The 21,509-nt window shown below is 36.5% G+C and overlaps 1 protein-coding gene across 2 annotated transcripts in view; it reads left to right on the forward strand.

The window, feature by feature from the left end:
- The window catches only part of LOC128869493 (uncharacterized), an 83,054-nt gene that overhangs the window by 17,178 nt on the left and 44,367 nt on the right, over nt 1-21,509 (forward strand). The window lies entirely within an intron of this gene.

The following is a 21,509-nucleotide window of genomic DNA, read 5'->3' on the forward strand; positions in this document are numbered from 1 at the left end:
GTAGTCATGTCGTGCCGACGTGTTAAATAAAGCACCGCGAGTCCTACATATGCATACGTATTGTATTATAATTAATGTTTTTTAATTTAATAACTTATAAAGATACTTAAAATTTCGGTAGGTTTAAATGTCACTTTAAAAAAATAGTTAAATAATTATTTTTGTATTTTTTGATAAATCACCGCCTATCATTTTCTAGACGTTTGTGAAGAAAAATTAAAAGAGGAGATTAAATAATATCGATCTGTTACCATTTTATACCAAATTTACGGAAATAAATTCAAATTCAATTGCAGTTTTCAAAGCTTTGGTGGCATTGATACATATTATTGTAAAAAAAAGAAATATATATAAATATAAATAGCATTTATAAAATTTTTTTTTTTTTTGGGCCAACCTCTTACTTGACAAAAGTAATAAAAGTAAATATTTCCTCAATATTGCTGAGATTGCAGCTGGAATATCCGATTTAAAATAATAGACCGACTTACTCGTTTAGTATTATTGATCAATGGATTACAAAAAAAGAGAAAAAGTATAATAGAATATTGACACTTGAACAGAGATGCCATACTGACATGCATATTGTATAAGAGAAGTAGTGAAATCTTTCCAACACGCCCCCTCAATAAGCAGGTCAACTTAAGTGGAAAATCCAAGTCCATCCAAGCATCTCTCGCGACTAACTTTTGGGAGTGACTTCGTCATAACATCTGCAACCATATTTTGCGTTGATATGTGTTGTAGGTTCAAATGGCTAGCGGCGACTGTTTCATGAATGAAGTGATGCTTAATGTCGATGTGCTTCGTACGAGCATGAAAAACAGGGTCACCAGCCAAACATTGAGCTCCTTTATTATCAACAAAAATTGTTATGTCGATAAACTCTCGTAAACCAAGCTCAGTTAACAAACTTCGTAAATAGATTGCTTCTTTCGTTGCTTCTGCCAAGCTAATATACTCTGCTTCCGTCGATGATAGTGCAACCGTGCGCTGCTTTTGCGACTTCCAAGTAATCGCAGCGCCGCTAATCAAAAATACGTAGCCGGTATATGAACGACGGTCTACAGTACAACCTCCCAAATTAGCATCCGCGTAGCCTATCAGTGGATCATTCGTCTAATGAAACACTAGTCCCCTATGTGCCGAGCAAGATATCTCAGAACTCTCTTCGCAGCCAATCAATGGCACATAGATGGGTTAGTTACATACTGTGCTACACGCGATACAGTATAAGCTATGCCAGTTCTCGTTGCCACTGATAAATACATTACACTTCCAATTAATTCTCTATAATGAATTACTTCGGACACCTTTTTCCAATCTGGAAACTTAACACTCACTTCGGGTGGCGTCATTACAGGATTGCAGTCTTCCATACCATATTGCTTCAACAAATTCATTATATAACCTGTTTGTCGCAAAGCGATATATTCTTCAGATTGACCTATTTTAAGTCCCAAACAATATTTCGCTAGAACCAAATCTTTGATCTCAAATTCTTGCAAGAGCTGCTTCTTTACGTATTCAATGCATTTCAAACTTTTTGCTGAAATTAATAAATCGTCGACATACACCAATAACAAGCAAAACTCATCACAGATTATACCAGAAAACAAAGAGGGTTCACTTTTCAATGGCTCCAATCCCATTTCAGATAGCTTTGTTCGAAGTTTAATATACCATTGGCGACCAGATTGCTTTAGGCCATATAAAGCCTTATTAACACGTTCACGCCGGCGCTGTTATTCATGGTCTTCGCCCACAGACGGCAATGTTTACATCTTTTCGCTCAATCGGGAGCGATTGCAGGTCATAAAACGACATTTTTTCGTAAGGGTAGTCGTTTATGGCATCTCATCTCATAGGTACCGTCTAATAAAGTACCATTGGTGGTACGCGTTGCCAGATGACGCAATCTTGTGCGGGGCACCGGTGGTACACGCCGGCGTGAACGTGTTAAGCTTACACGCGTTACCAAAATTATGTAAATTTGTGATCATATTTCCATCACATATACTAATAGGACAATTATCGCTCCGTTTTGGCACAATACGCTTCAGTATCTCAGGTAACATGTCTGGAACCTTCATGAATACGTCTTTATCTAAAGGGCCGTTGAGATAAGCTATAACGACATCAAATTGCCAAATTTTGAAGTTAAAATCAATGGCCAATGCCAACATTAGTCGGACTGTCTCCAACCATGCAACAGGAGCAAACGTCTTATTGTAATTCACGCGGTACTTTTGACTATAACCCTTAGCTACACGTCGTGCTTTACGCCGCCCAATTTTTCCTTCGTTTCCATACTTGTTAGTAAGCACAAACCGACAGCCAATAATGTTTTTGTTGCCGTCGGTCTTCACGATCTTAAAGGTGTCATTTTTAAGAACACTAATAACTTCACTTTCAATAGCATCTTTCCATTCATCACGATCGGGACCTCTCAAAGCACTTCGAGTTTCAATTTCAGCTATTTCAGTAAATACGTCATCACTAAGTTCGTTAGCCTGAACATCTAGAGGATCGGAATCTTCTGATGTTTCTTCTGAATTTCGAGAGTGGAATAACTTTCGCTGACGCCCGCGGAGGAGTCGTGGTCTTCCAGGTGCCATATTTCCAACCTATTTAGTATCATTCACAGGGGCAACATCCTTCACAGGATCACCTTCAGTACTTGCTGAATTATCTCCCTGCAACTTCGGAGGAGAACATTCAACCACAATCCGCTCATCATTATCGATGTTTTCTTCTTTGTCAGACAACAACTCATCAACAAGCACCGTATGTGATTCATTCATCTCTCAAAATTTAACATCTCGAGCATAGACTATTTGATGAGTATTGGGGACCCATGTTCGATAACCCTTTCTGTCCCGTCGGTATCCTACAAATATACCTTCTATGGCTCTAGGAGCAGGTTTCTTTTACCTGGATCCTTATCGAGCACCATTACCTTTGATCCAAATACTTGCATATGATTGAGCAGGGGTTGGTCGCCATTTAACTTTTCGTAGGGTGTTTTCCAATCTACATATACTACTCGATGGGCACCTGTTACGAATGTATGCCGAGGTTGCTACAGCTGCCCCCCAAAATGATTTCCCTAAGTCAGATTGTGATAAAAGACACCTAGACATGTCCCACATTGTCCGATTCATCTTTCGGCGAACCGATTCTGCTCAGGAGTATTGGGAGTACTTAACCTTTTCAAAATACCGTTATCTGAAAGATTGTGATCAAAAATGTTATTACAGTATCACGACCATTGTCTGACCCTTTATTTTCGAGAAAAGAGGTGCAAACCCTATATTAACACATTGGATAAGCCAAATGCTAAATCAAAGGATTATCAAAGCCTCATTAGGCCAAACTGAACTTAATGTAACAACAGTAAAGGGATGTCCCCAAGGAGGAGTTCTTTCTCCACTGCTATGATCCCTACTAGTTGATGACTTGGTGCAGCACCTAAACAATAAGGGATTTATAACCATTGGCTATGCAGATGACATATCTGTTATAATAAAAGGCAACCGTGAAAGGACACTAACAGACTTAATGCAAAATGCCTTGAACGCAACATGGGAATGGTGTAAAAAGGAGGGGATGTCGATCAACCCTAACAAAACCACAATAATCCCCTTCACAAGAAAAAGAAAGCTAGAGTTTCCTGCATTGAAAATAAATGAAACCCAGATAGAACTAAAGGAAGAGGTCAAATATCTAGGTTTAACCTTAGATAAAAAACTCACTTGGGAATCACATATAAATAATATAACAAAAAAAGCCACGAAATCCTTGTGGACAACCAAGCAACTACTAGGGAGGTCCTGGGGCCTCAGCCCTAGTATGGCCCTCTGGATATACACCCAAATGGTTAGACCAATCATACTGTATGGGGCACTAGTATGGTGGAGCAAATCTATCCGACAAACAGCGATAACCAAACTGGGAAAAGTACAAAGGCTTGCTTGCCTATGCATCACAGGGGCTATGAGAACTACCCCAACAGCTGGCATGGAAGCACTCCTTAATCTCCCACCACTTCATATAGCAATCCAAGAGGAAGCAGCTACGCAAGCACGCATGCTACACATGAAAGAAAATTTCACATTAGGCAACCTCACCGGTCACCTAAGTATCCTAAATAAAATCAAAAACACCATAAGCATGGCTCAAGCCTCAGACCACATTGACCCAACCCTTTGTTTCATAAAAGGATACACAGTTACCTTTCCTGAGAGGATCGGGTGGAAAACAAACCCAAAATGGATGAATGATGATTCACAAAAATGGTACTCTGATGGATCGAAAATGGTGTAGGAGCAGAAGTAGTGGGGCCCAGAATCCACAAATCATTCACACTCACCAGGGACACCACCATCTTCCAAGCGGAATTAAACGCAATAATGGACGCAGCAAACATCATGCAACGTAGAAACCACAAGAGAGTAAAGGTTAGAATACTCTCGGACAGCCAATCAGTTCTAAAAGCTTTAGATAGCTATAACTACAACTCAAAACCCTCTTAGAATGCCACAAGGCAATCAATAACCTGGCATCCAAAAACAATGTCTCATTAATTTGGGTACCAGGACATGACGAAGCAATGAAAAGGCAGACTTTCAAGCCAAAAAAGGGGCAGATGTAAACTTCATCGGACCTAGTCCCATGTTTGGATTCAACAAAAACAACCTAAAACAAAAAATAAAATACTGGGTCAAAACTCTATTAAATTAGCATTGGAACAACGTAGAGGGTCTTAGACACTCCAAAAAGTTCCTAAGTTTCAACGCTAAAAGAGCTAACATGGCCCTCACGTTAAACAAAAAGAGTATTCGCACTCTCACAGGCGCCCTCACGGGTCATTTAACCTGCAACAAACACCTACATAAATTAGGCATAACTAACACCAGCACCTGCAGATTTTGCTGCGAAGATGAGGAGTCTATAGAACATCTCATCATCGAATGTCCGGGGTTAACGCATAGAAGGAAAAGGTTTTTAAACAAGTTCATGCTTACAGATGAAGACCTTCAATCACTCCCTCAGAAGGAGCTGGTACAATTCATTAGCATACTTAACAGTCTATAGACAGCATAGGATGCACAATAGATCAATATGGTCGCAGTGCTAAAGACCCATACCTTAACCCTTTACTACCATTAACCAAAACCATTCTGTCCTGTCTGCCTCTCGCTACAAATCACCTTTACGATCAGCGACTAAAATTGTTTTGCCATTATCGTTGTTATGCTCCATTCTTGACAAATGTTTCTCTATGCCCTTTGTCGGTGATCTTTGCAACAGATATCAAGTTTGTGCGCAAGTCCGGCACAAATAATGTACTGTTGAACTCAATGAGTTGTTTGCCACCATAACCAGCAACTGCCAGCTTAACTTTATCCTTGCCTTTGACTTCCGCACAAGCTTAACTAGCGAGATTCAGTTTTACCTTTGTTGATTTGTCAATCGACGAAAAATTTGAAATATCGCCACATAAATGCGCCGTGCATCCACTGTCAAGAACCCAATCATGTTTCGACCTGAAACTATGCCCACTTCTCCAAGTGTGCTCAGCAGCAGCATAACAAGCTGCATACGATTCGTTTACTTCTTGATGTTGTTGTTTTCCGCGATTCGCACTATCGCCTTTTTGTGCTTTACAAGCACTTGCCTTGTGCCCAAATGCACCACACTTAAAACATTTAAAGTTGTGCTTCGGAGTGAACTTCTTTTTACTCTTTGTAAATTTCTTATGAGCTGAGCATGTATACGCTCCCCAGCGGCCATTGCAATAACCGCACTTCCCGAAGCTTGTTTACGTGCCTCGCTCTCCTCAATTATCTTGATCTTCAATATATGAGCTTTAGGCAGTTCGTCTCTTGACTCAGTAGCACCAGAGAATGTTAATGCAATGAGAAGGTGCAAATGTTACTGTGAGCTTTTTTTAGTACAATTGAGATTTGAAAGATTTGAAGTAAGGGCAATTAGCACACCGAGTTTATAGACACCTCACTGACTTTTGCCCACACAAAAATTAGAAACACCACACATCTTTCACCTCAACACACAACACATTTCTCACCTCGACATTAAACCAACTAAATTTTTACTACAATATTTTCGTATTTTTGAAATAATAAACGAATACGTAAAATTTATTACATAATTTTTTTTTTTCAATTACATTAAAAAAAACGATTTAAAAAAAAAATATGTATAAAAAAAAGTTTGCGCCGGGAATTGAACTCGAGTCTAACATGTGGCGAGGAAAAATAGGCGGTGCGTTTATTTCTTCGACTGCTTATTTTTTTACCATTTTGTTACTTTTGAAATGATAAGCGGATACATAAAATTTATTACAAATATTTTTACGATTACATTAAAAAAAAAATTTTAAAACGAAAAAAAAAAAAAAAATTTCCACCGAGAATTGATGGCGAGTCACGTGGGGAGGATAAATACGCAGAGGGTTTATTTCTGCGCCTGCGTTGGGAACAAAAGGTTTTGTGCATGCGCGCGACGCGAACAAATTTTAATAAAGTTCTGAAAGTAATTCATGAAGTTTTTCATTACACACATATGTACATAAATGAACGTATACTTTATATGTATGTAAATAAATGATGGTATTTGATAATATACATAAGTACATAATATGTATGTACATGTCAATAGGAGGTATTTGCATTCAGAAAAAAAGAACGGTTTAAGATAAATCAACACTTATTTTATATTGTATGTCAATTTATAGTTTATGTATTCGACAGCATTTACATATATATGTATGTATGTACATTTGTATATGAAAAACAATAATGCACAAGCGCAAGAACATCATATCACATATGCAAGTATGCCCAAATAACCTTGACTTATGTATGTACACATGTCACAGCACATCACATTCTTACAATAAATCAAATACACATACGCACTAGTGAACGAGTTTCTTCCTAACAAGTGCAAAAACAATTCTGCTCTATGTATGTATATATACCCACTTTTTGTCCTAGCATATATACATACATATACGAGTATACCTACTTGCCTTCTAAACTTCCTACAAAATAATTGCATTCATATGTTACTACATCCATGCACGTTCATACATTCATGCATATATGCGCGAGCACAGCGCTCCCTTCTTGCTTCCGTGTACTTTTGTCTTTCACCAGTCGATATTCCTAATATTGTACTTACAAAAACACAATACTTTGATAGACGCAAAAGCAACAGCAAGCGCAACGCGATGGCCGCTTTGCCACCACACATTCTAAAATGTTCTAGAACACAACAAAAACACATACATACCTCACATGCGCATGTCGCCCAAAGCTAAAATCTAAGCCTAGCGACTACAAAAACAAAATACATTCATAGACGCAGTCGCAGCGGCCATGATTCTATCAGCGTCGGCGCTGAACAATTTAGAACAAAAACAAAAAGTTCATTCATAAGTTAGAGCTCATATTTCAATTTCATTCATAAAACGAGCCGCCCATATGCCAATTTTCGCGACCATTCGAAAATAGTCAATATTGGAATATTTCGCGTGGAATTATTTGCCAATATTTGATAAATCTTAAATTTTTGTCATGTCGAGTGGCCGCGGTTCCGTATGTATGTATGCACCCTTATATGTATGTAAATATGTCTTCTAACTGTGCGACAGTCGCGAGTTAATGCGACTTCCAGCGAATCACACATTGCTGTCCGCAAAGCCGCATATATGTACCTTATGATCAGAAAGTACCGGGAATGTTTAAATTAAACAAAACAGAGTTAAATTTAAGGCAAATTTATATTATCTCCTTCAAAATATGACCCGTCTGAAGCAACACACATGGGCCAACGTTTAACCCAGTCCTCCAAACAGCCCCGGTAGGCCGACATGGCCTTCAGCTCCTTCGTCGTATTCTCTTTGATCTCTTTGATCAGTGCGATGGCGCGTCATTATCACGCAAAACAGAGAACGTTAAATATAGAGAATTCTCACGGGCTACGAATAGTGTGAATTGTCAAAAATGAAGTCTAACCGCCGCCGGGGTGTGGTGAAACTTTTAACAGAGATGTTTTACAGCGATTTCTCCTTTAGCATATTGGCCCTGCACAGTTTTTGGCCTCTGTAAGAAACCAAATATTCACAATACGCCAAATCTTGGAAAAGACCCATGAAAGGAGAATCGACACACACCATCTTTTCGTCGACTTCAAAGCTGCATTCGACAGTACGGAAAGGAGTTACCTGTATGCCGCTATGTCTGAATTTGGTATCCCCGCAAAACTAATACGGCTATGTAAGATGACGTTGCTCAACACCAGCAGCGCCGTCAGAATTGGGAAGGACCTCTCCGAGCCGTTTGATACCAAACGAGGTTTCAGACAGGGTGACTCGCTGTCGTGTGACTTCTTTAACCTGATGTTGGAGAGCATCGTACGAGCCGCAGAACTTAATCGCTCAGGCACAATATTTTATAAGAGCGTACAATTGTTGGCGTATGCCGATGATATTGATATCATCGGCCTTAACAACCGCGCTGTTAGTTCTGCCTTCTCCAAACTGGATAAAGAGGCAAAGCGAATGGGTTTGGTGGTGAACGAGGACAAAACGAAGTACCTCCTGTCTTCAAACAAACAGTCGGCGCACTCGCGTATCGGCACTCACGTCACTGTAGACAGTTATAATTTCGAGGTTGTAAAAGACTTCGTTTATTTAGGAACCAGCATTAACACCGATAACAATGTCAGCCTTGAAATCCAACGTAGAATCTCTCTTGCCAACAAGTGCTACTTTGGACTAAGTAGGCAACTGAGCAGTAAAGTCCTCTCTCGACGAACAAAACTAACACTCTACAAGACTCTCATCATGCCCGTCCTAACGTATGGCGCAGAAGCGTGGACGATGACAACATCCGATGAAGCGACGCTTGGAGTGTTCGAGAGAAAGATTCTGCGTAAGATTTTTGGACCTTTGCACGTTGGCAACGGCGAATATCGCAGGCGATGGAACGATGAGCTGTATGAGCTTTACGGCGACATAGACATAGCGCAGCGAATAAAGATCCAGCGGCTTCGTTGGCTGGGTCATGTCGTCCGAATGGATACAAACGCTCCGGCTTTGAAAGTATTCGATGCGGTACCAGCTGGTGGTAGCAGAGGAAGAGGAAGGCCTCCTCTGCGTTGGAAAGATCAGGTGGAGAAGGACTTGGCTTCACTTGGTGTGTCCAACTGGCGCCGGTTAGCACGAGAAAGAAACGACTGGCGCGCTTTGTTAAGCTCGGCCAAAATCGCGTAAGCGGTTATCGCGCCAATTAAGAAGAAGAAGAAGGAAATCAAATTGACGAATAGCATTTTGCAAAGTATTTGCTTGTGCATTTTTATGTTCCCTTGATAAACGAAAATTTATTCAACTTGTATTTTCAGACAAAGGTGACGAAGAAAAAATGATTGAATATTTATTATATGCGCCAACATTTCAAATCAAAGTAACTTTAATATTATGATTTAATTAAAAAAAAAAAAAACATAAAACGACCTCTCACATTTTGGTATGTGCGTTTTAGTAAATTTAAAACTAAACAAATTTGATGAAAATTTTTACTAATTTTTTGAGTCGAAATTAATTCATAGCATACAAGTGTTTTGGTATATCGACATATGTATTTACATTTGAATATGCATTTATTTGTTCCTTTGCCAAACCAAATTTTTTTCAATTTACATTTTTTTACAGGGAATAATAATATACGTACATTTGTATGTATGCATTTTGTAGATAGTATGAAACTTTAAAATAAATAAAGGAAAACTTCAATGAAACGTATTTGCATATATGGGGCAACTAAGTTCAATTGCATCTTTATTAAATATAGTGTTGCACGCATATGTGTGCACTGAAGCAACATGACCTACCTCACGAGCATCGCTTTATATTTCATGTAAATAACGTAATGATCAAATTCCTGCCTCACAAATGCTAAAACAAATTTCTTTTGAATATTCATGTATATATTTGTATGTGCGTATGTACACTTGGTGCCCATATCCCTTCAAACAAATCAAAAAATTCTGTATACAAAACGCTTCATTACCAGGCACACAGGAAGATGGCATATGCAAATATAAATATGTGAATTGAATTCAAGCAAAACAATGTTTATTAATATACACATATGCATGTGCATACAACCGCACACACAGGGCACTCACTTTATTCCTCAAAATGCGTATGTCGTTCAAAGCTAAAATTCTATGCCTAGCGACTACAAGAACAAAATGCAGTCATAGACGCAGGCGTAGCGGCCATCATTCTAGTTGCCATAGCGCTGAATAGTCGCGGCGGCGCCGAACAGCTTCAACTATTGTACTGTGCAACAAAAACTCATCATCAAAAAATTCATTGATAAATTCGAGCTCATAGTTCTAAGAGCAAGTACTTTCCATAAAACGAGCCGCCCATATGCCAATTTTCTCGACAATTCGAAAATAGTCAATATTGGAATATTTCGCGTAGAATTATTTGCCAATATTTGATAAATCTTCAATTTTTGTCAAGTCGAGTGCCCGCGGCATCGTACATATGTATGCATCAATATATGTATGTAAATATGTCTTTCTAAATGCTCGACAGCCGCAGCTGCTGTGCGTCAAGTGCGCGCATGAGCATACAGTAAGTTGCAGAAGAAAACAAGCAGCTTAGAAAAAAGGTCTGATTCGAACATTTTAATGCTAAGAGAAAATTTGGAAACAATTATTTTATGTTAACTGATAGTAGGCAAATAGTTAATTAGTAGATTACTTTACGTATGTGGTTCTTGAATTGATAAAAAGTGCACAAAACCTATGCATATATCTGCAAAGTTAGAAACTTCCTCTGAAATCAGAGCATTTGAAGGTGCCTGTAAACATGTCAAGGTTACTGTACATACAATGCTGTGCCTATGAATGTGCGCTGCGCCTTTGAATGCGCGCTGGATTTCTTGAGAAGTTGTACCGTTTTATTTTGAGCTGTGGCTGGTGAGCATACATACACACAGCATATACATATGCGCAAATGTATATAAATTTACATTTGCATATGCCATCTTCCTGTGCGCCTGGTAATGAAGCGTTTTCTATAGAGGATTTTGATTCAGTTGAAGGGATTCAACAAAGTTTTACAGACACCAGACAGACAGACATAACATATGTATATAATTTTGGATGATTTGGAAAATTCAAATATATAGGTCATATCAAAAAGCTACCTAACATTCTATGCTTCTAATCACCAACAAATTCTTATCGACTGCTGCTAAATTTACAGAATTCAGCCCCTTACTGTTAACTTTGGTGAAAAATGTGGCTGTGGTGTATCTCGTGCGCAAAATGAGTACCCCTGAAAATTCCATACGTTCCTGTCATTGAGACTTCTCTATATTTAACGTTCTCTGCGCAAAATCCAAGAATTGTTTGCTCACATTTCCGGCCGTTTGCAATATACAGCATCTCTCAAAGGCTTCAAAACGGATAAATAATATTCTTTATTGACTGTCTGGCCCGATGGAAGGTACTCATGGTGCACTACGCCTTGGCAATCGAAGAAAACAGTCAACATCACCTTCCCGATTCTTTTTGCTCATAGGGTATACATATCCCATCTTTTCACTGACGGACAAGAAGACGGTCGCAGTTGTTATTTTTTATATGCATACATTTTGCGTTCGTTGAAGGTTTGTATATATTTGTAAACATATGCGTGTATGCGCGTTTGGCTTTCTGGATGCATCCATGGATATTAGAATATTTTCTCATCAATATGTGTATGTAAGTAGTTCAGATTTGACTGAAGAGATTAAATATAGGAATGCATATTCATATGATTGCCTTTATGGCTGTTTTACATATAAATTAATTCAAAAGAGGTATGAATAATTTTATATAGAAAATAAATTTCTAAATAACAGGTATTAGAAAAACCTGAATACACTATTTTAAATCAATTTTAATAAGAATACAAAATATTAAAATACAAAAAATTAAATAAAAATATCGAACAAAGAAAAGTGTGTACAAGAATTGAACCTGACTCAAAAATGAGACTATGTACCCCATACAGAACACGTCTTTCACGATTGCGCTAAACTACAATTACCAATGAGCTGCTCTAAATAACTCATTTATTCGATTCGCAGTTTTATATATACATATTTTGCGTTAGTTGAAAGTTTGCCCTACAAGACAGAGCTGAGCACTTTTGACAAAAATTCCAACACATTTCCAAGTATTTTATTAGTCTCTAATACATGCTCATTATCAGAGTAGCATATACAACATTTTTTAATGGGGAAATCAAATATTTCATTTGATATTGTTTTCCCCTGTTCGGTGTGACTTCTATCTCTCTTTTACCAATAGCAATTTTATATAAGTGAAAACTTATCTACTGTACTTTAAACGCCAAGGCATCAGAGTTGATTAATTGTAACGAAATAATGTGGCTGCTCTGAAAACAGTTCTAGTGTGAGATTTAGCTGCTTTTTTCATACTTGTTATAGCCGAGCGAGTAGATGCTTGGTTAAGACTTGAAAATTTGTGAGTTCGAATCTCAGTGGATGGAACACCGGATTGGAGTGGAAATTTTTTTTTTAATGATAACAAAAAAATATTGAAAATTCGTGAGTTCGAATCTTAATGAAAACACAATAGTATAAATTTTATAATTTCTAAATAAAACATTTTATGTAAACTCCTCAGTCTAATTACTTTTTAACGAATATGAGGAGCTTTTGTCATCAGTGTTGATTAATTTTAAGGAAATAATGTGGTGCTCTGAAAAGTTCTAGTGTGAAATTTAGCTGTAATTGTTGTATAGTTGTTATAGCCGAGCGAGTAGATGCTTGGTTAAGACTTCAAAATTTGTGAGTTCGAATCTCAGTGGATGAAACACCGAATTGGTGTGTACAAGTTTTTTAATGTAAACAAAAAAATATTCACAACTCGTGAGTTCGAATCTCAATGAAAAATATAAAATAATTTCTAAATAAAACAATTTAACGAAACTCATCAGCCTGATTACTTTTTAATGAGGAGTTATTGAGGAGTTTGTGCTGATTACTTTTTGATGACGAAAATGAGTAGTTTTAGAGCAGAGTAGATATATTTTTCAGTTATAAGAAATTGCTATTGGTAAAAGAGAGATAGAATATCACACCGACAAGGGGAAACTATCAGAACTTTCCCATGGCTAGAACAAAATTGTGTAGTTGGATGATGATAGCGATGATGATAATATGAGTGCTAATATGATTGTCAGCTGTCTTGTAGGGTGTATGCGTAATTATATGCATATGTATGTGTGTATGCGCGTTTGGCTTTCTGGACGGATATTAGAATGATATTTTCTCATCAATATAATTTGGATTTGATGAAATAGATTATAGACATATGTACAAATTTTCTGTTTTGATTGATTTATATAAAAATCAGGTCATATCCAGTATGAACTATTTTATACCGAAAAGAAATTTCCATTTATGAAATACAAAAAAAAACAGTATTTTAAAGAAATTTTAATTAAAATAAACTTAAAAATTTTACTAAACTTTCCTGGTTTGAATTGTAAAAAAAAATGTGCAAGAAAAAAAGTATGACTTCAGGACTTGAACCTGAATTAAATACGGGCCAAAAAACAAAACGAATAATTCCGCCAACTTTAGCTTCTCCACCAGAAATTAACTGCCGCGCGGCCTTCTTAATCGCAAATTTATTCGCTTCGCTGTGGGCATTAAATAAGTCGATTTCCTTAGTAGTGTGCCGAAAAATCTTATGAACTTCCTCAGTAGTTTGGTAAACGCAGAAAAAATCTGAATTCCTGCCCTAGCGTGGTAAGTAAATATAGAAACCCTCCACTCGCGTCACTCGCGTGGTAAATATCTGTAATTCCCCACTCGTGAGGAAAGTTGAATTTGAAATTACCTTATTATGAATCTACAAATTAGAACTCGAAAAAAGCTCATTTAACATTTGCTCCTTCTCATTGCATTAACATTCTCTGGTAGCACAACGAAAGTTTTCGTACGACGATGGCAAGCTATACAGTAGCGTAATTGGCAATAAATCACCATTTATCTGTACACTCGTGCTTTCCAACGTATCAACTACATCGAAAAACGTAGCAATATGCTATTTAACATTACCACCCTCATCTAATGTTTGTAGCATTAGCTGTTTCAAAAGAGTTGCTTTGCGCGCCAGCCCTTTTGAAGCATAAATTGACTCCAATTTGAGCCACACCTTCCGCGAAGTGTCGCAGCCAGGAACTTGCTTCAATTCTGATGATTGAATTGAAAGAATTAAATCTGCCTTAGCCTTTTTTTAATTTTTTAACCAAAAGTCTTTAGCAGCAGCATCACCCTCTGTTGGCATGGTACACGTACCATTGACGTAATCCCACAAGTCATTTTTAATAAGCAACGCCTCGCCTGCATACTCCAAGTGTCAAAGTTCTCCTTGGACAAAAGCTCAATTCTGGATGAGCTAGACACTGAATTCACAGCCATCTCAGATGCACTTAAAAGAATCGATCCACGCGTCTGTTGGATAATTTCTGAATCTTTTTTTGGAATCACCTCTTCGTCGGTTTTAATTATTACGCGCAATCAAAATTATTTCAGAAGGGTTTTTTTGGGTAACTGGGCTCATAACCTATTGAGATTGCAGCTGAAATATCCGATTTAAGACAAAAGCCCGACTTACTCGTTTAGTTTTATAACTTTTAATATGTACAGAGAACGTTAAATATAGAGAATTCTCACGAGCTACGAATAGTGTGAATTGTCAAAAATGAAGTGAAACCGCGAACACTATTTCACCTCGCTTAACTCGACAGCGGGGAAGTTCTTAACAGAGCTGATTACAGTGAATTATATACAAGTACATTGGCTCTGCTCAGTTTTTGGTTTCTGTATGAAATCAAATTGACGAATGCCGACGGCATTTTGCAAGGTATTTGCTTGTGTATTTTTATGTTCGCTTGATAAACGAAATTTATTCAATCTACATATATTTTCAAACAAATACAACCAAATGAAGATTTAAAATCAAAGTAACTTTAATGTTTGTTGCTTTAATTTTAAAAGAAGAATTTAAACAAAATACATTATAAAACGACCTCACATTTTGTTGTGTGCGTTTTAGTGTAAATTTGATGAAAATTTTTACTAATTTTTCGAGTCGAAATTAATTTTAGACAAGAGTTCAAAGAGCATATTGGTATATTGATGAATATATATGTATATCAATATATGTTTATATACATATATTTTGTTAGTTATATTTGTGCAAAAGTTCAATTGCATCTTCAATTCTTATAGTGTTACAAATGTATGTATGTGCACACGCACTGCAGCAACAATGACCTATCTCACGACGCATGCCTTTCATATTTATGTACATTTGAATATGCATTTTTTGTTCCTTTGCCAAACGAAATTTTTTTCAATTTACATACATATATTACAGGGAATAATTCATATATGTATGCATTTTATAGATAGTACAAAACTTTGAAATTTAAAATAAATAAAAGAAAACTTCAAAGAAACGTATTTTCATACATACATATATGGGACAACTAAGTTGTATTGCATCTTTAATAAATATAGTTGGTGTTGCACGCATATGTATGCGCTGAAGCAACATGACCTACCTCACGAGCATCGTCTTATCATATTTCATGCAATAATTAGGGAGTAAATATTCGAATGATCGAATTCCTGCAAATGCTAAAAGAACTTCTTCTGCATATGCATCGACATGTGCATGTGCGTATATGCACACTTGATGCCCTAACTATATATACATATATGTACGTTCAATTATCAAATCAAAAAATTCTGTATGCAAAATGCTTCATTACCAGGCACACAGGAAGATGGCATATGCAAATATAAATATGTGAATTGAATTCAAGCAAATCAATGCTTATTAATATACACATATGCATGTACATATGTACAACCACACACACAGGGCACTCACTTTATTCCTCAAAATGCGTATGTCGATCAAAGCTAAAATTCTATGCCTCGCGACTGCAGGAACAAAATGCAGTCTTGGGCGCAGGCGTAGCGGCCATCATTCTAGTTGACATAGCGCTGAACAGTCGCGGCAACGCCGAACAGTTTCAACTATTGTACTGTGCAACAAAAACTCATCATCAAAAAATTCATTGATAAATTCGAGCTCATATTTCTAAGAGCAAGTACTTTCATTCATAAAACGAGCCGCCCATATGCCAATTTTCTCGACAATTCGAAAATAGTCAATATTGGAATATTTCGCGTAGAATTATTTGCCAATATTTGATAAATCTTCAATTTTTGTCAAGTCGAGTGCCCGCGGCATCGTACATACATATGTATGCATCAATATATGTATGTAAATATGTCTCTCTAAATGCTCGATAGCCGCAGCTGCTGTGCGTCAAGTGCGCGCATGAGCATACAGTAAGTTGCAGAAGAAAACAAGCAGCTTAGAAAAAAGGTCTGATTCGAACATTTTAATACTAAGAGAAAATTTGGAAACAATTATTTTATGTTAACTGATAGTAGGCAAATAGTTAATTAGTAGATTACTTTACGTATGTGGTTCTTGAATTGATAAAAAGTGCACAAAACCTATGCATATATCTGCAAAGTTAGAAACTTACTCTGAAATCAGAGCATTTGAAGGTGCCTGTAAACATGTCAAGGTTACTGTACATACAATGCTGTGCCTATGAATGTGCGCTGCGCCTTTGAATGCGCGCTGGATTTCTTGAGAAGTTTTACCGTTTTATTTTGAGCTGTGGCTGGTGAGCATACATACACACAGCATATACATATGCGCAAATGTATATAAATTCACAAATTTACATTTGCATATGCCATCTTCCTGTGCCCCTGGTAATGAAGCGTTTTCTATTAAACTCCTGCATAAGCGAATTCGTATTTTTTTAACACATTGTGATTCGTTGTCATTGCCGAAGTGAGGTTTGAGTTAGTTTAGCCAGCGATCTGTATTCACTCAGCAACAAGTGTTAGCAAGAGTTGCTATGCAATGTAGCGCGCTCTTCTCTTTTAAATGTGAGCATTTAGTCTTATACTGAATTTCATTGCCTTTCGAGTTACGACAGAGGTAGCATCTGCAACAGAAGAGAATATCATAAACTTCGCGAATTATTCGATTGCACAGTTGCTATTGTTATGCCTTTGGCGTTTGCTTTTCAAACAAAAAGTATAACGACGCTACAATGGAAGAAGATGTAAGTATATACATATATTTTATTGATGAAAAAACAAATTTTGGTAAAATATTAGTATTAAGTATTTAAAATTATGTGTTATAGTTACCGTCTAATAGCCTCACATTATCAAGCAATGTGGAAAACAGTGAAGAAGTAAATTTTTCGGAAATAAAATTGAAAATTTTAAATAAAGAGTACGAAATATGCAATAAAAAAGGGCGTAGCACTGTTTGGCATATTTTTGGCAAGGTGAAGACTAGCACTGGTGACGAACTAAATAATATATATTAGTTGCGTGCAGAACCTGTTGGAACGTATATAAGTTCAATCAAAATAGCACTTCTAATTTAGTAAGACATAAGTGCTATAAAAATTTTAAAGACAGTGTTTCTGTATCGAAGATAGAAGTTAGTGCTGATTTGAAGCATGTCGGAATAAATATTTTAACAGAATGGGTAATTGCAAATTGCCGTCCCTTTCAAATAGTAAAGGATTCGGGTTTACTGAAATTCTCAGAGTTTCTTGTATCAATCGGCGCAAAATACGGACTCCACGTCAATGTTGAAGCCTTACTACCTCACCCAACAACAATATCAAGAAATGTATCTACTTTATATGACAAAACTCTGGCAAAAGTTAAAAATGACTTACAGTTTGTAACTGGAAATAAGATAGGTTTTGGCTTAACATCCGATATTTGGACAGATAACTATATTAGAACATCGTATGTTTCCCTGACTATACATTATACAAAGGATGGTGAACTTATAAATCGGCTATTAGGATTGTCCGCCTTTGAAGGACAAAGATGTACAGGTAAAGTTTATTTTAATAGTCAGTCGGTTATGTTATGATTTTGTCTTTAGGGGAAAATATCCAACGAAAGGTGTTGAACATTTTGAAATTTCATGACCTACTTATTGATAAATCCGTTTTTGTGACTGATAGAGGTAGCAATATGAAGAAGGCTTTTGAGCCTTTTAAAAGAATTTCATGCATAAACCATTTAATGAATAACGTGTTGGAACAAGCAATAACAAGTATTCCTGAGCTCAATGAGCTATGTGATGCAGCTACCAAGCTTGTTAAATTTTTTAAGAAATCTGGAGAGAATTCCGGTTTACAAACGACCTTAAAAAGCTTTTCATCCTCCAGGTGGAACTCAATATTTTATTTGCTGAGCTCAGTAAAAAAAAACTGGGCAGAAATTACTGATATTTTACAAGCCAAACAACAACTGTCTAAGTTGAATAGTATTAGCTTAAGCTATATAGAGGAAATATTAAAAGTATTAGAGATTTTCGAAGAAGCATCAAAGGAACTAGAAGGCGAAAAGTATCCAACGCTGCATTTGGTACTACCCCACATAAACAGACTAAAAAGTACTTGTTCAGTTCGTGAAAGTGACTTAGCTTTCATAAATCACTTTAAAGAAAAGTTAAATAATTTGTTGGACACCATTGTTTTTGAAAATCTTACAGTATATCACAAACTTGCCGTATTTCTGTTCCCGCCAACAAACAAGTTAATATTTTTCAACGAAAATGATAAGACTCTCATAAGAGATGAATGCAAGACTCTAATGTGTAGCTACTTTAACGATACGACCATCCAAGACCATCAAACTACACCTGAAAACCCGCCCACCACTCGGAAAACGCAGCTTTTCACAGCATTTTTACAACCAGCTGAAAGTTCTAATGAAGAAGATAATATAAATAATGAGATTATCAGATACGAATCAACTAGCGTCATATATTATGACGAATTCGACGTCCTTCAATGGTGGCGCTTACACCAAGTACAATTCCCTTTGCTTTTCAAAGTAGCCAATAGTCTGCTGGCGATTCCAGCCAGTAGTGCCGCTTCGGAAAGGCTTTTCTCAAAAGCAAGGAACTTAATATCAGAGAAGCGAAGTGCAATCGGTTCCAATTCATTTTCTGTGCATCAAATAATGTTTTTACATTATAATATGGATATGAATATATTAAATTAGTGTACGCTAATATTTTCTGTTATTTATTAAACTTATTCATGAATTAAATTTACTTTTGTTATATGAAATAAAAAACTTTTAGATACATATGTATGTACATAAAATTCCACCTCTTTCTAATACATACCTAATTACATTTATGTTCGTATACATATATTCTAAGTACTCAACAGTAAAATCAATTACATGTTTACATATTTTTAAACTAATTTACAAACGGTAATTTGTTGAAGTCGACCATATTGCCAATCGATTCATTTGCCACTCAAATCAATTGCTTTTCGAATTATGAACACAATGGACAATAATAATAAATGAAACATCTATCGTTATTGCAGTGTAGTGAGATCACTCTCTCTCTTCGTAAACATGCTCTTTAGTTCAGATGTTGAGTTAGCGTTATGTAGATCAAGTAGCAGAGTTTTATGCGAGTGACTTAGAACGCCAAATGAGTGAACCGTTGCAGGTGTTTATTTTCTATAGAGGATTTTGATTCAGTTGGAAGGGATTCAACAAAGTTTTACAGACACCAGACAGACAGGCATTACATATTTATATAATTTTGGATGATTTGGAAAAATTCAAATATATAGGTCATATGAAAAAGCTACCTAACATTCTTTGCTTCTAATCACCAACAAATTCTTATCGACTGCTGCTAAATTTACATAATTCAGCCCCTCACTGTTAATTTTTGTTGAAAAATGTGTCTATGGTGAAATTGTCTTCGTGAGACGAGTACCCCTCGAAATTCCATACGTTCCTGTCATTGAGACTTCTCTATACATTAACGTTCTCTGCAGATGCCATACTGACATGCATATTTTATTATAGAAGTAGTGAAATATTTCCAACAAATATTTTTTGTTTGATGAGACTAAGAATTGAAGACGAAATAAGGTTCAGAAGTTCAACTGTATGGTATACACAACAGAGAATGTTAAATATAGAGAAGTCTCAATGACTGGAAAGTATTCATTTTCGAGGGGTACTCGTCTCGCGAAGACAATTTCACCACAGCCACATTTTTCACCAAAAGTTAACAGTAAGGGGCTGAATTATGTAAATTTAGCAGCAGTCGATAACAATTTGTTGGTGATTAGAAGCAAAGAATGTTAGGTAGCTTTTTGATATGACCTATATATTTGAATTTTCCAAATCATCCAAAATTATATACATATGTTATGTCTGTCTGTCTGGTGTCTGTAAAACTTTGTTGAATCCCTTCAACTGAATCAAAATCCTCTATAGAAAACGCTTCATTACCAGGCGCACAGGAAGATGGCATATGCAAATGTAAATTTATATACATTTGCGCATATGTATATGCTGTGTGTATGTATGCTCACCAGCCACAGCTCAAAATAAAACGGTACAACTTCTCAAGAAATCCAGCGCGCATTCAAAGGCGCAGCGCACATTCATAGGCACAGCATTGTATGTACAGTAACCTTGACATGTTTACAGGCACCTTCAAATGCTCTGATTTCAGAGGAAGTTTCTAACTTTGCAGATATATGCATAGGTTTTGTGCACTTTTTATCAATTCAAGAACCACATACGTAAAGTAATCTACTAATTAACTATTTGTCTTCTATCAGTTAACATAAAATAATTGTTTCCAAATTTTCTCTTAGTATTAAAATGTTCGAATCAGACCTTTTTTTTAAGCTACTTGTTTTCTTCTGCAACTTACTGTATGCTCATGCGAGCACTTGACGCACAGCAGCTGCGGCTGTCGAGCATTTAGAAAGACATATTTACATACATATATTGATGCATACATATGTACGATGCCGCGGGCACTCGACTTGACAAAAATTGAAGATTTATCAAATATTGGCAAATAATTCTACGCGAAATATTCCAATATTGACTATTTTCGAATTGTCGAGAAAATTGACATGTTGGCGGCTCGTTTTATGAATGAAAGTACTTGCTCTTAGAAATATGAGCTCGAATTTATCAATGAATTTTTTGATGATGAGTTTTTGTTGTACAGTACAATAGTTGAAACTGTTCGGCGTCGCCGCGACTATTCAGCGCTATGGCAATTAGAATGATGGCCGCTACGCCTGTGTCTATGACTGCATTTTGTTCTTGTAGTCGCTGGGCATAGAATTTTAGCTTTGAACGACACACACATTTTGAGGAATAAAGTGAGTGCCCTGTGTGTGCGGTTGTATGCACAAGCAACTTAAATTTTCATTTATTAATTTTTGTTTTTAAAAAATATTG

Source organism: Anastrepha ludens, chromosome X, assembly GCF_028408465.1.
Source record: "Anastrepha ludens isolate Willacy chromosome X, idAnaLude1.1, whole genome shotgun sequence".
Taxonomy (NCBI): Eukaryota; Metazoa; Arthropoda; class Insecta; order Diptera; family Tephritidae; genus Anastrepha; species Anastrepha ludens.